Consider the following 12,506-nt stretch of genomic DNA (forward strand, 5'->3'; position numbering starts at 1 on the left):
TTTTCAAGATATTTTGCCAACTATTTGCCCAGGCTGGCTTTGAACCACACTCCTCCTGATCTCTTCCTCCTGAGTAGCTAGGATTACACGTGTGAGCTACTGCACTGACTGAGAATCTTACTTTCTTTTGAGCCCAGCTAGGTACTTGTTTCTTTTAATTCTTTGCCCATCATTTCTATGAACTTTTACTGAGGTTTCAAAGTATCCCTCTAAATAGTTTTGTAGGTTGCTTTTCTACATAGTCACAGTTTGACACAGAAAGGTGTCCACTAAATATAGTTATATTCTTAAATGACTACATGATAGAAAGACTGTGAAGTAGGGGTTCTATGTGTCATCTTCAGAGTCAGATTTCCTGGTTCAAATACTGTCCCTTCTATTTACTAGTTGTTCCACCTTGTCCTGCCTTTATTTCCTTAACTGGAGGGTAAAGATAATAATGCACCTGCTCTTCAGGTTCCTGAGACTGCTGTAAGAAATTACTCAATGTAAAAATAAGGACAATAACAACAGCAACAAAAAAACCAATTAAAAAAAAAAAGCCCAAACCAAACCAAAAAACATATTACCACATGTTGCTGGCTTCAAACAATAGAAATTTATTCTCTGATAGTTATGGAGGTATGTGCAGAACCAGGCTCCCTCTGGAGATTCCAAAGGGAGGCTCTGTTCCTTATTTTTTAGTTTGTAGTGGCTGCAGGCATTTTTTGGTTTGTTGCTGCATCACTCTATTCTGCCTCCATCTTCCCTTCACCTTCTTCTTTGTGTATCTTTCTGAACTCCCTTTGCCTGTTCTGATGATGGTGGGTTCAGAGGAACAACCTTTACTCTGTGTCTCAAGCAGGCATTGATACTTGGCTCCTGACAGATCAATACATTCATCATTTGTTCAGTTTTATAATACATTTAAAATAGGTTCAGAATTGCTTTGCCAAATGTATTAAAAAGAGTTCATATTTGTTTATTGCTCTATCTTCAATCTGCCCAAGACTAAGAATATACAAATACCATTTCCATAAATTACTCAGATTACTACTTTATTTTGTTTTCTCCTTCACTGTGTTTATGGTATTCACGTGAAAGGTCATTGTTTCAATTCTTTTAGGTTTTTGGGGTTCTCTTTCCTCTTCCTGTCATTTGTTTTTTGAATATGAAGGACACTGACATGTTGTTATCAGTTAAAACTCTACTAGCATGTACTCAGAGAGGTGTGCGTCTAACTCCATATGCCTCCTACCCATTCTCTCCCCTCACGCCTTGTAAACAACCAGATTCATTGTTTTCTGGTTTATTCATTCTACATTTCTTTTTATAAATGCTAAACAGATATATGTGTACTTTTTAACTTCCCTTGCCAAATGTGCATTTTGGGAAGTTTCTTTCTTAATGGGGATATAGGAATTAAAGGGAATAGTGCTACCCTCACTATTGTTTAGAATTCTTCTGATTTAAGTTCTCCCTTTTTGTCTCTCTTAATGCCTTTAGTGCAAGGACTGGTCATCTGAGCTTGGTGTGAGTTTTAATGTTCCTATGGATCATGTAGGGTTTTGCAACAAGGAGGTCTTAGGTCCAGGATGGGGCCCATAAGAAGTTGCTGCTGGTCCAGGGCTACACTGAATAGCAGGACCAAAGACTGCTCCTAGATGTAGGCAGATGGCCTTACAGATATCCCTGGTTCTGAATGAACTTCAGACCACAGAAATATCTTTTTGGAGAGAATGCCTACTCTTGTCTAAACTGGTCTGCTTAGTTCAGAAAAAGAACTTGTCTCCATATGACTAATGCTTTATTTGGGAGTGGGGGTGATGGTATGCCAGAGGAGATAAACAGGAACTGCTATTTCATATTTTGGTGAAGTGTAAAATATCTTTCTCACTTATTTTCTCCTCCCATCCTCTTCCTACTTCTCTATCCAATTGCCTCATAAAATGATTGTTTCCTGCAAAGATATTCAAGTTATTTGATCAGAGGTGTTAATTATTGAGCAAACGTACCCTTTTTGTCCTAAAAGGGAAAAGGCAGGGTATGACCTATGTGACAGTGTACTATGTATGACAAAGAAAGTCCTGTTTCAACTCAGGTGCTTAAACTGTGTCTCAGTCTTCTAGTCCTTGCGTAAAATCACAGGTAATATTCTTAAGTCAAATTTATCACATATTACACCTCTGTTTTCTCATTCAGGCTCTTAGTTCCTCCATCATTTCTCCGGGGGGGGGGGTGGTCCTTGGGGCTCCATCTCAAGTGTCTTCAGGTTCAAGTCTGTCTTTGCTTCTCTGCTTCATTTCCTTGGGATTGACATCTGCATCCTTTCCATCGCTTTCCTCTCTCCTGGACTTCCTCACACAAATTCCACTCTGTTTTATGAAAACAGAACAAAATATAAATCATGCTCATCAATTAATCAATATCTGGAGGTCCTGGTCAGCATTTCACTAGTCCTGCAAGGAGTAAAATTTCAAATGCTAATTTAGGTTACTTGTATGCTAATTTGCTATGACAACATTGAAAAAAATTGAGCTTTAAACTGGGGAAGAATTGTGTCCAAAACTCTATGGAGCATGGTCGAATTTCATTTTAGAAAAGAATGACTTGTTATTTTGGACCTGTGGTGTCGTTTCTAATTAGTTAAATTACTTCGGTACTTACCACCTCCCTCCTAAACAAAAAGGTCAAGTTATAATAAGACAAGCCTTTTTAACTCTGGAATGAAGCTTAGGAAGCTAACCAAACAGAGTCTCCTCTCACTACATGGGGCTCTTCAGTCCCCAGAGGACAATAGTCATAATCTAAAATCTATTACATGTAATTTCAACATCATTTAGCACAGCTGTCAATCTGCCAAAGAAGAGCCCACAAACTGAGCTTCCATGGAGACCAAATCATCTTCTTTCTAAACATGTCACCTGCACAGTGGGCTGGAGGTCACTTGGAAGAGAGCACAGGTGAACTTTGCCTTGCATCCCTTTGTTCCCAGCTACTTACCTTGTCATAAAAAATATATTCAATTTACAGACACATCAGCATAAGCTCCTCCAGCAACTGCAAATATTTACTTAGGAGAGGAAAACAAAATAATGTCTGAACAAGAGCTTTCATTTTTTGTTAGACTTTGATGTTACTTTTTAAATTTGAAGTCCAAGGAGAATAATAAATTGAATTCTTTTGTAAAAGGGAGGCATGGTAAATGTTGGATAAAAATTCATGCTCAATTTGTAAGTTAGTGAAGGGGAAAATGTTGCCTTTTGCTGGAATAAATGTGATATATAATTGTTTCCTTAGCATCATCTTTAAGGATATTTTTTGAGGGGGTGATAGGGAAAAGGCTTTATGAACTTATGATTGAGTTGTTGATTGACAGAATTCATGGATGACTCCTTTGGAGTGAGAAAAATCTAATCCTGGAGACACAGAACCACCCACAGATGTCACACAAGATCTCAGCTGTCAATATGCAACCTTATTTTATTGCTATTTTCTTCTGCTCTGGGTGTTTACCAACTGTTGTTCTTCAGATAGCTGGTCAAGCTGTACCAAGTAGTGAACTTTTTTTTTGTAACCAGAAGTAAAGACTGATGTTGCATATTCATTAAGCTCATATTAAAGGAAGTTAGTCATTTAAAAATATATCCAGCGAGGGCTGGAGGTGTGACATAAGTGGTAGCAAGCGTTGAGGCCCCGAGTTCAAATCTCAGTAACACGTACACACATACACACACACACTGGATGTACACTGGACATATATGTCTGTATCTATATCTGTATATCTATATCTACCCAGTGACACTCCTTTGTTCTTTAGAGTTACTAATAGCACATGGGACTTGGAGGTTAGGTACCTCTGCCAGCCACCAACTATAACAAAAACAAAACTTTTCTCTTTAAAATGAAGCAATATGAGAGAACACTAGTATATAATTCTATCAGGACATCTGGTAGAATTTCATTTTATAACAGTAGGGAAAACACAAACACAAAAATCTTTGCGAGTGTTTGGCCTAAATGGTTTGCATCCTTGGGATTCTGAGCTACAATGCACACAACCTTTGGCATGTAGGAACTCTCAAATAGTTGCCTGGTAGTGAGGTTATGGCCTGGACACATCTAGTGCACTGCTGGAATGGGCTGTGAGCAGCTGCCTTTTTTGTTTATTTGCAGGAAGGTATACATTTTTGGCTGGAAGAGAAAGGAGTCCATTTTTGTGTAAGCTGTGTTGATGGTGGTGGAGACTGGAGGAGGGAACAAGGGAGAGAGAGGCTCCTTGGACTAGGGCTGAAGCTGAAGGAGTTGTCTTTATGTCTGAGTCATGGGTTCTGAAGTGGCTGCTTGTATGCTTTTTGCTTGTGATGACCTAGGAAGCACAGTATGTTTCTAGTGTAGAAAGAATGAAAGAAATATGCTATCTGGGCACTGAGAGGGGAGGCAGGCTAGAAGTAGGGAAAGTTTGGGACTCATGTAGAGTATACTCATATGTATATGTGGGTTGCCCACGTCTGGCTCAGGGACAGCCCAGACCACACTTACCTGGCTGGGAACCACCCATGTCTCTCCCCACCCATTTATCACTGGATGGGAATCAATTGGTTCCTCCTTTCCCATAGACTAGCATAAGTTTTAAAACTCCTGAGAAAGAGAAGCTCTCTGTCTCTTGGCCTCCAGACTCCATCTGTGCCCACCAGGCTCCCTCTTGTGTTTCTTTTCCTAATTTTTAATAAACCCCCTTTACACCTACATGTCCTGTGATGGAGTCTTCCAGTGGGACACAAAGAATTTGGAAGTCTTCTAATCACAGACTATACCAGCACCGTTAACAAAGGGTTTGGTGACTTTGGGAGCAAGGAATGTAAAACTACCAGTGCTGTCTTAAGGTGAGCATGGGCAGCTGGGGTGGCTGGGAGGCTCTGCTTGCAGAAGGACTTACAAAAGAGAGTCTGCAGTGGGAAAGGGAGCACATAGTAATGTGTTTGAGGTGACCTCTAGAGATTTGGATACATGACTGGGCAAAGTTTTCTGGAAGCTGAGGGACCAGAACCCCAAGCTAGACTCAGCCTCATTGAGGTTTGGATGTTTATCATAACACTACCCACAGCCCTGTGAGATGTGGGGAAACTCTAATTATATCATCCCCCAAATTTCTTTTTACAATAATTTAAAAATTATAATCCTAGGATTAGTGAGGTTTATTCTCTAAGAGATACGAAAATCACAGAGGGCTGATAAAAATTATGCTAAGGTGTATATATCAAACACTTCTTGTGCCCTGCCCCACATCCACTTGGCCCATCTTTCTCATCTAACTGTTGCTGTGGCAACCAGCTGTGCTCAGCTGTAACTAGATGGTACCTCACTTCAACTGCACCATTTATTACTTGCTTTCTGCCCCGGGGCATTCTGCCACCTTCACCTGAGACATCACCAGAAATTTGCCGGTTATTCATAGCTACACACCTAAAAGCAAGAAAGCTAAGAACCCATAAGCAATCCTTAAGCAATGGGTAATATTAACATCTGGATAAATTATCCTCTCATCTTTCCCTTGGGGGAATTTTGAAGTAATTTCTACATGGCTTTTTACAGTGTCCCTAGTGAGAGGGAATTCCAGTTTCCCAATGACCTGGCTTAATACCATAGCTTATATTGGCTTTCTCTCCTTTTCTATTTTACTCTTTCCAGCACCACCTTGACTTCTATTACCATAAGCTCCTGTCTCAGGTTCCACTTTTTTGGGGGAGGAATCCAGGTTAAGATAAAGTAAAAACCAGCTACTCCTGCATTATAGACTTATCTTCCCATTAATAACATACCTGGAAAAATCTGGGTACAGGGTAAGGGAAAGAAGGACTGTACTATGTCCTATTGATAATGGAGTTTGTCCGTATTGACAAGCTCAGTGAACATTCACTATTCTTCTACTTTTGATCCAGGGCCTGTTTTAATTCAGAAATCATTAAGACAGATCCCTGCCAATAGTAAGCTCACAAACCATTTGAGGGAGGCAAAGGTGTATACATCTTATAAAGTAAGAACAAAAGGACAGGTTATCATCCTTTAAGAGTACAGAAAAGGAACAGTTAATTTTTTCTGTGAGTGAGAAGCTCCACAGAGCAGAAGGCATTTGATCTGGACTTTGAGAGATGAAAAGGCTATTGAAGATAGTGAATTGAAGTGTTGGAGAAGCTTAAAAAGAGTCTCACTGAAATAGAATTGGGGTGAGCTTTACTGTTCTTCCTGCTTAAGGGCCAGAGGCCTGGAGCCCTAATTCCTCTTCCTTTTGTTCCCCTAAATAGTGTTTGATTGCTCCCTCACAGCCTGCCTTCTCAGAGGTATCCTGCATTGCCTTTTCTCTTTGGATGTTTTATCATCTTCTTTTGCACAAGAGAAGGTTAGGGCTGTACTTTTTATCCTGCCTGCGGTGGCTATGAAGGCCTTATCTCTGGATTCTGGACACTGGGAAGAGGCTTAATGGTTCTGGGAAGTTCCCTCCTACCAAGAGGTGGGACCACCTTAGTCCAGATGGGACTGTTCTGATTGCCTCACACACGATTCACAAGGTCACTGGAACAAAATCACTCAGAGCTTTTGGTATTGGAGCTGTTTTCACCTCATTTCCAAAGGGATAGGAAGAAGGAATGGGTTTTGGAACCTGGAAGAAGAGACAAATTGCAATAGAATAACTACATTTGAGAGGATCAAATAATTTTAGTCAGGAGACATAGTCAGCCTGAGGCAAGCCTGCAGGGAGATATCCAGAGACATACTGACTGTGCTCCATTTCCTCATGTGTATTTCCTGCAGAAAATCTCCACTGGTGAAAGCCAACCAGAGCTAATGGGCCACACAAGCCATGCTGATGAACTGCATGATGAACAGGGAGCAGGGCAGAGAAGGCTAGAGGGTGGGTGTGTAGGGGTAGCTGGTAGAAGCACATGGAGACTGTATGAAAACTGTCTCACTGTCTAAGAGGGCTCACCAGTCTCTGCACTTCAATCTACCATTGCTGTCTGTTCCCTCTTTTGTTCCATTATAATGCTACCTAGGCATTGTTATTCACCATTTGTGGAATAAAATGAGGCGTGAAAAATACCCCTTGAGGAATTAATCATAGCTCTTTCTCACTGTTTGATTTAGCATCAAAATCCTTTTTAGCACAGTGGCCTAAGCCGCCAACTCCAGTGGATTTAAGATACTAAAAAATTGTCATCACTTACCTATTCCGTGAATTTAACTATCATCTACCCATTTCATATACAATAGTGGAGGAAAAATGGAATACAATTGATATAATTAGAATGAAATAGCAATCTAACTTTTTTTGAAGAGTGAAAAGGAAAAGCGAGAATGAGAAGATACTTTCTTAGTCTCTGCATACTCAGGCAAGGAAGGAAATTTGAAGTACAGCTCATGCTATAAACATTGATTCTAGAATTAGTTATGTAGCCATAATTGGCATGGAAGACTTTCTCCATTGGTGCCTGTCTTAGTCTGTTTGGGCTGCTATAACAAAATATTAGAAACTGGGTGCTTTATAAGCAATAGATATTTATTTCTCACAGATCTAGAAGCTATGGACCCCACGACTAGGACACTGGAAGTTTTGGTGTCTGTCTAGGGCCCATTTCCCATTTGTAGATGGCACATTCTTGCTGTGTCCTCATAAGAAAGAGGCACGACTCTCTGGGGTTTCTTAGATAAGGGCACTAATCTCATTCATGAGAGATCACCCTGGTCCTTATGACCTAATCACTGCCCAAAGGGCCTCTCCTCCCTTGTACCATCACTTTGGGAGTTAGAATTTCAACAAATGAAATATTTGAGAGACATAAACATTCAGTTCATGGTATATCTGATACTGAGCTACTATTAGTGCAGTGGCCTAGATTCTGTACCAAGTGCTTTATATAAAAATCTCATTTAATCCTCACAACAATCCTCTTAGGGAGTTACTTACTTAATCCATGTGATAGATGAGGAAGTTGAGGCTTAGTAAGGTTGGGTAACTTCCCCCAGTGATGAATAAGTGGTGGAGATGACACTCGGATTTGTCTGATACCAAAACCCGTGCTCTTGGCCTCTAGGCACTGTGACTTCATCTTCATAGTTCCCCTGTCTTTGGGAAAAACCTTTGCTGGATGAAGGACAGTGAGTTCTCTAGTTCCTTCCTCCTTCACAACTTAATGAAACCCTTGATGTCTCCCTAGCTCTTTAGTGAGACAGTCACTACTGTGATTAAACAGTATACAAGACCCTAACCCTTGTATCTTAGATGCACAAATTTGGAGGACTCAGTGAATCATGGATTATATCACCCAGGGACTTGAGAAAATCTCTCTACTCAACAGATGGTCAAAAAGTTGGTCTTATTTCAACCTGTGGGAAGGAGGCTGGCCATAACATGAACAGATGAAGTATTATGTAAAACCGAAGGCTATCTCTGGTTAGGTTTCATTCTAGTGAGTGAATGCTGTGTGTCAAGCTCTATACTAGATGCTGGGAGCATTAATATTATATTTTCACTCCTATTGACTTCAAGGTGTTTAAAGACATCAGAATAGGCTGGACTGCCATCGTGCACATTTTTCAGTGTCACTTGACATCCTTGGGAAAGGTTAAATTCATTCCAGGGCCCAACACACTTCCATCGACCTTGAGTTCAAGTGACCAGTTTTCTCATTGTTCTCACTCGCAACTTCCCACTGGTATCTATCTCGTTTGAAGTTGCTGCTTCAACCAATTCTTATTACAGTGCTTGGCTGGGTACTGCTCATTTCGATTACATCCTTCCTGCTGTTTTCCTAATGTGGTGGAATCGTCAATGTCTTTCCCAGACACTGAGAATACCGAAAGGTATACAGATTGAGGAGTCTAAAGTTGGGAGTTTGGACTTCAGAGCTGCTATTTTTTTCTGTATTATTCCCTTTTCCACTCTGGGTTTAGGCCATTAGGTGACAATAACTTCTATAATCCATGGTTTTACTTATCATAGACATTCAGAAGTTGTTTTTTAGAATCAGATTGTCAGATGTCTTAGCAACACATGTTTTCCTTGACATGGATGGTCTTTTTTGAGGTTGCTCTGGCTACAGATAGTTCTACTGCTTCTGAATGGCAAGACACTGCTCGAGTTTATCAAGCTCCTTGGCACTGCAAGCATGGTTTGTGGACCACTAGCATTGATATCACCTAGACTGACTTTGAAGGAAGGGAACACATGTCAGCATAGCTGGATCACAGGAGCTGGGGTGCTGTGGGAGATGGTGCTGGGGACAGACTGCCATGTACAGAAACACCAAGCTAGAGGGTTGAGATATCAGCGCAGTAAGATCTTTATATTCAGTCCCTTTCTGTTTCCTGGAAGAAGAGGGTGAAGTTCAGTGCTATATTAAAGCACATACTTGGATAACAGTTAAATCTAACACATACAATGTTTCTTTATATATATCTGGAGGTCAAAGATGAATATGCATTTCCTGTACTCAAGGAAAACAGACTGGTCATGAGATGAGGAAAGAAAAAAGTAAGTACAGGTCAATGACTGCACAAGGTATTTGAAAACCTGAGAGTAGTGACTTCTTTGGTGGGCTGTGTTGGAGAGGAGATAGTCAGATAAAGCACAGGAAGGATCTGGCACTTTTTCTGGCCTTGAAGGATGAGCAGAGGTTCAGAGCAGAAAGGCAGTGATGAGAGACTGAAATTGATGAGACTGATGATGTCTAAACAGGATCCAAGTAGGTAGCTTTAGTTTGGGAGTTTAGTTCTTAGAAATGCATTTACTATTTAAAGGTGTGAACCTAGACTAGAAGAGGCTTTACTGATGTTATGCTTTCTAGCCTCTTAGTGAATGAGAAAGGAAATTACTGGAGGTTCAAAAAGGCAGTAGCTTCATCAGGAGATCATGGACCTCATAACTTTCCCCAGTATAGTTGCTGCTTTCAGTCTCCCTCCCACATCTTCACCATTTACCATTACTAATTCATGAAAACAGCAATGATTTTGAACAAATCTCTGTGTTACCGTCAGTAAAGTAGGACTGGGCAAAACCTGCCCTCTTTATCCATGGACATGACACAGAACTCAAAGCTTGTTTTAGTTCTACTTTTGCTACTTCAGGTAGTTTCTGCTCAATGAAACTCAAGGATTCAACTTAAGAAATGTTAGCTGGGCATAGTGGTGTGTGGTCTGTAACTCGGAAGGCTGAGGCAGGAAGATCATGAGTTCAAGACCAGCCTGGGCTACATGGTGAGATCCTTTTTTTAAAAAAAGTTTGTTGAATTCTTACTATGGGTGAGGCCCAGAGAAAATCAGTTCCTCTATTTCAGAACCATCATGGAAGCCCCTCTAACTTGGCTACTGTGAATGCACTTTGTGCTGATATCCAGCCCAGGATGATGCTGGTCACTGTAGGCTTTGCTTGTAGGAGCATTTGACTGACCTTTTCTAGTTGCCCAGCTGTTCTTTGTGCTTGTGCATTACTGAGGAGATTCCTTTCTCTGTGCCAGATGCTGTGAGTGGGACAAGGCAGACAGAGATTGTGGTGGACCTCCTTTCTACCTCAGAGTTGCTGGTAAGCAATAACACTGTTTTTTTTTTTTTTTAATTCAGGGTAGTTCATTGTCTCCCATACCACCATTGCTAAACATCCAGGGGTTGGTAGCATTTTGTCAGGTAAAGGTTGGAATTAGCCTCTGTTTTTTCTATCATGTCTAATTACAACTCCAGGAGCGTATCTATCTGCTCGTCTCTTAACTCATCATTAGTGCTTCTCTGTTTCTCTTGAGGACATTACTTAGAATGCTAATAATATATTATTAAAGCCAAAGACTACCAAAGACACATGGAGTAACAACAAAGTGGCATTATGGGAATGCCCTGTTACAGCGCTCAGGTTTATGTTGGATTATTTTCAAGAAGGATTAGAAGAGCAGGGCCCAGTTCTCGATTGGATGGTATCAAAATGTAGGGGCATTTTGGTGACTGGGTATTTTAATCAGTTTTATTAAAAGATGAAAGGTGAATTAAAACTGGTTAGGGGTTGCATTTGGAAGAGAAATAGCAGTCACTTGTGTTTGAAGAGGGAATGTTTCATGATCATTGAGGCTGTGGAGTGGTCTTATCGCTCTTATTCTAAACCCAGCAGCCATGTGGCCTTGTCCAAGCATTACTTTTATCCATTGTTCATGTTCACTTGGAAACGTCACTGACTGGTTGATGGCAAGGTCATTTTTCATTTTCTTAGTAATTTCCTCACTTGTAAAAAGAGAGAATTGCATAGGGACAGCAGTGTTCACCCTGTTCTTCAAAAGTCTAGGGTTCTGTGAAGGAGAGTTTGGGGTCACCATAGGTGGAAAGGGCTTCTCAACAGAGCAGCTATGCTTTTCCAGTTTTGTATTTTGGGGTTATGGGTTAAAACTACATTCTAAATAAAGATTCTTTTGCTGCAGAAGGGCTTCAAAACTGCTGCACTGGATAAGTACGAGGTCTCTGTGTTGCTCCATGGTACAGAGAGGTAAAACAATTTGTCCCAAATGTACAAAGCTAGTTGAATTCACTGGACAAGGTTTAAACTTCAGGTCTGCCAGCACTTTAAGCATTTTGTTTATTTCATTTATTTCTTCCCACTGTGTCAGGATTCTAGCATGCATTTCTTTTTTTTTGTTGTTGTTATTTAAATTTTTTATTATTATTCATTTATTCACACTAGCATGCCATTTCTAAAGGACTGGGGGACAGACACACTGGAAATTTATTTAAATGAAGATCTAGAAGCCTCATGAAAAAGATAACATTTTAAAAATGAGATTCATATAAGTTTGGTTGTACAGTGTGGGAGGACAAGGATGAGAGAAAATTAGTGATGGAACCCATTTTTACCATCCAGTTGGTGAGGTCTGGGAATCATGAGCTTTGTATCATTCTATGATTGATCAACTGTAGGAACAATTTGGCACAGATTAAGTTAGGATTTTATTTGTTATATACTTCTTTTGGGAATAGCGAGGCTTTCATTAATTTTATGAGACTTGTCCTTATATATTTCTATCATTAGCTATTTGTTTATTTTCTACTCTATCTCTACTGTGGCCATGTGACTGTTGGAATTATCCTTTAGCACATTTTGACTTTGTGCATCTACTTTGTTATTTGGGAATTCTAATATTTTAAGGTTCTAATTTATGTCTTTATTGTCATCATTGAGCAGACTAGCAATTGAGTCAATTTGAAAGTTATTGTGACTTAGACTTAAAAAAATTCTTAACATAATTTGAACTTCTTTTGAGTTGATAATGATGTGCTAAAATTTATAGTAATAATGTTGAGTGATTCTGCCTTGTCTGGGGATTTAACATTTGCTGTTATCTTCATGTTACATTTTTCCTTCAGTTATGAGATACTACAACTTCGAATGATTATGTGAACTTGGGGGAAAGGGACAAATTCACAAGACTACTTTGTATCTGAGAACCAACTAATTAATGCACTGTAAGAGAAATCTTTGCTCTTAGAATGTATTC

General features: G+C 40.0%; 1 long non-coding RNA gene across 1 annotated transcript in view; it reads left to right on the forward strand.

The window, feature by feature from the left end:
- Nucleotides 1–12,506, forward strand: part of LOC141420799 (uncharacterized) — a 110,572-nt gene that overhangs the window by 53,995 nt on the left and 44,071 nt on the right. The window contains exon 2 of the long non-coding RNA XR_012445447.1: nucleotides 10,494–10,558. This is a non-coding gene — a long non-coding RNA (uncharacterized lncRNA). The remainder of the gene's footprint in view (nucleotides 1–10,493; nucleotides 10,559–12,506) is intronic.

The sequence above is a fragment of the Castor canadensis genome, chromosome 2 (assembly GCF_047511655.1).
Source record: "Castor canadensis chromosome 2, mCasCan1.hap1v2, whole genome shotgun sequence".
Lineage (NCBI taxonomy): Eukaryota > Metazoa > Chordata > Mammalia > Rodentia > Castoridae > Castor > Castor canadensis.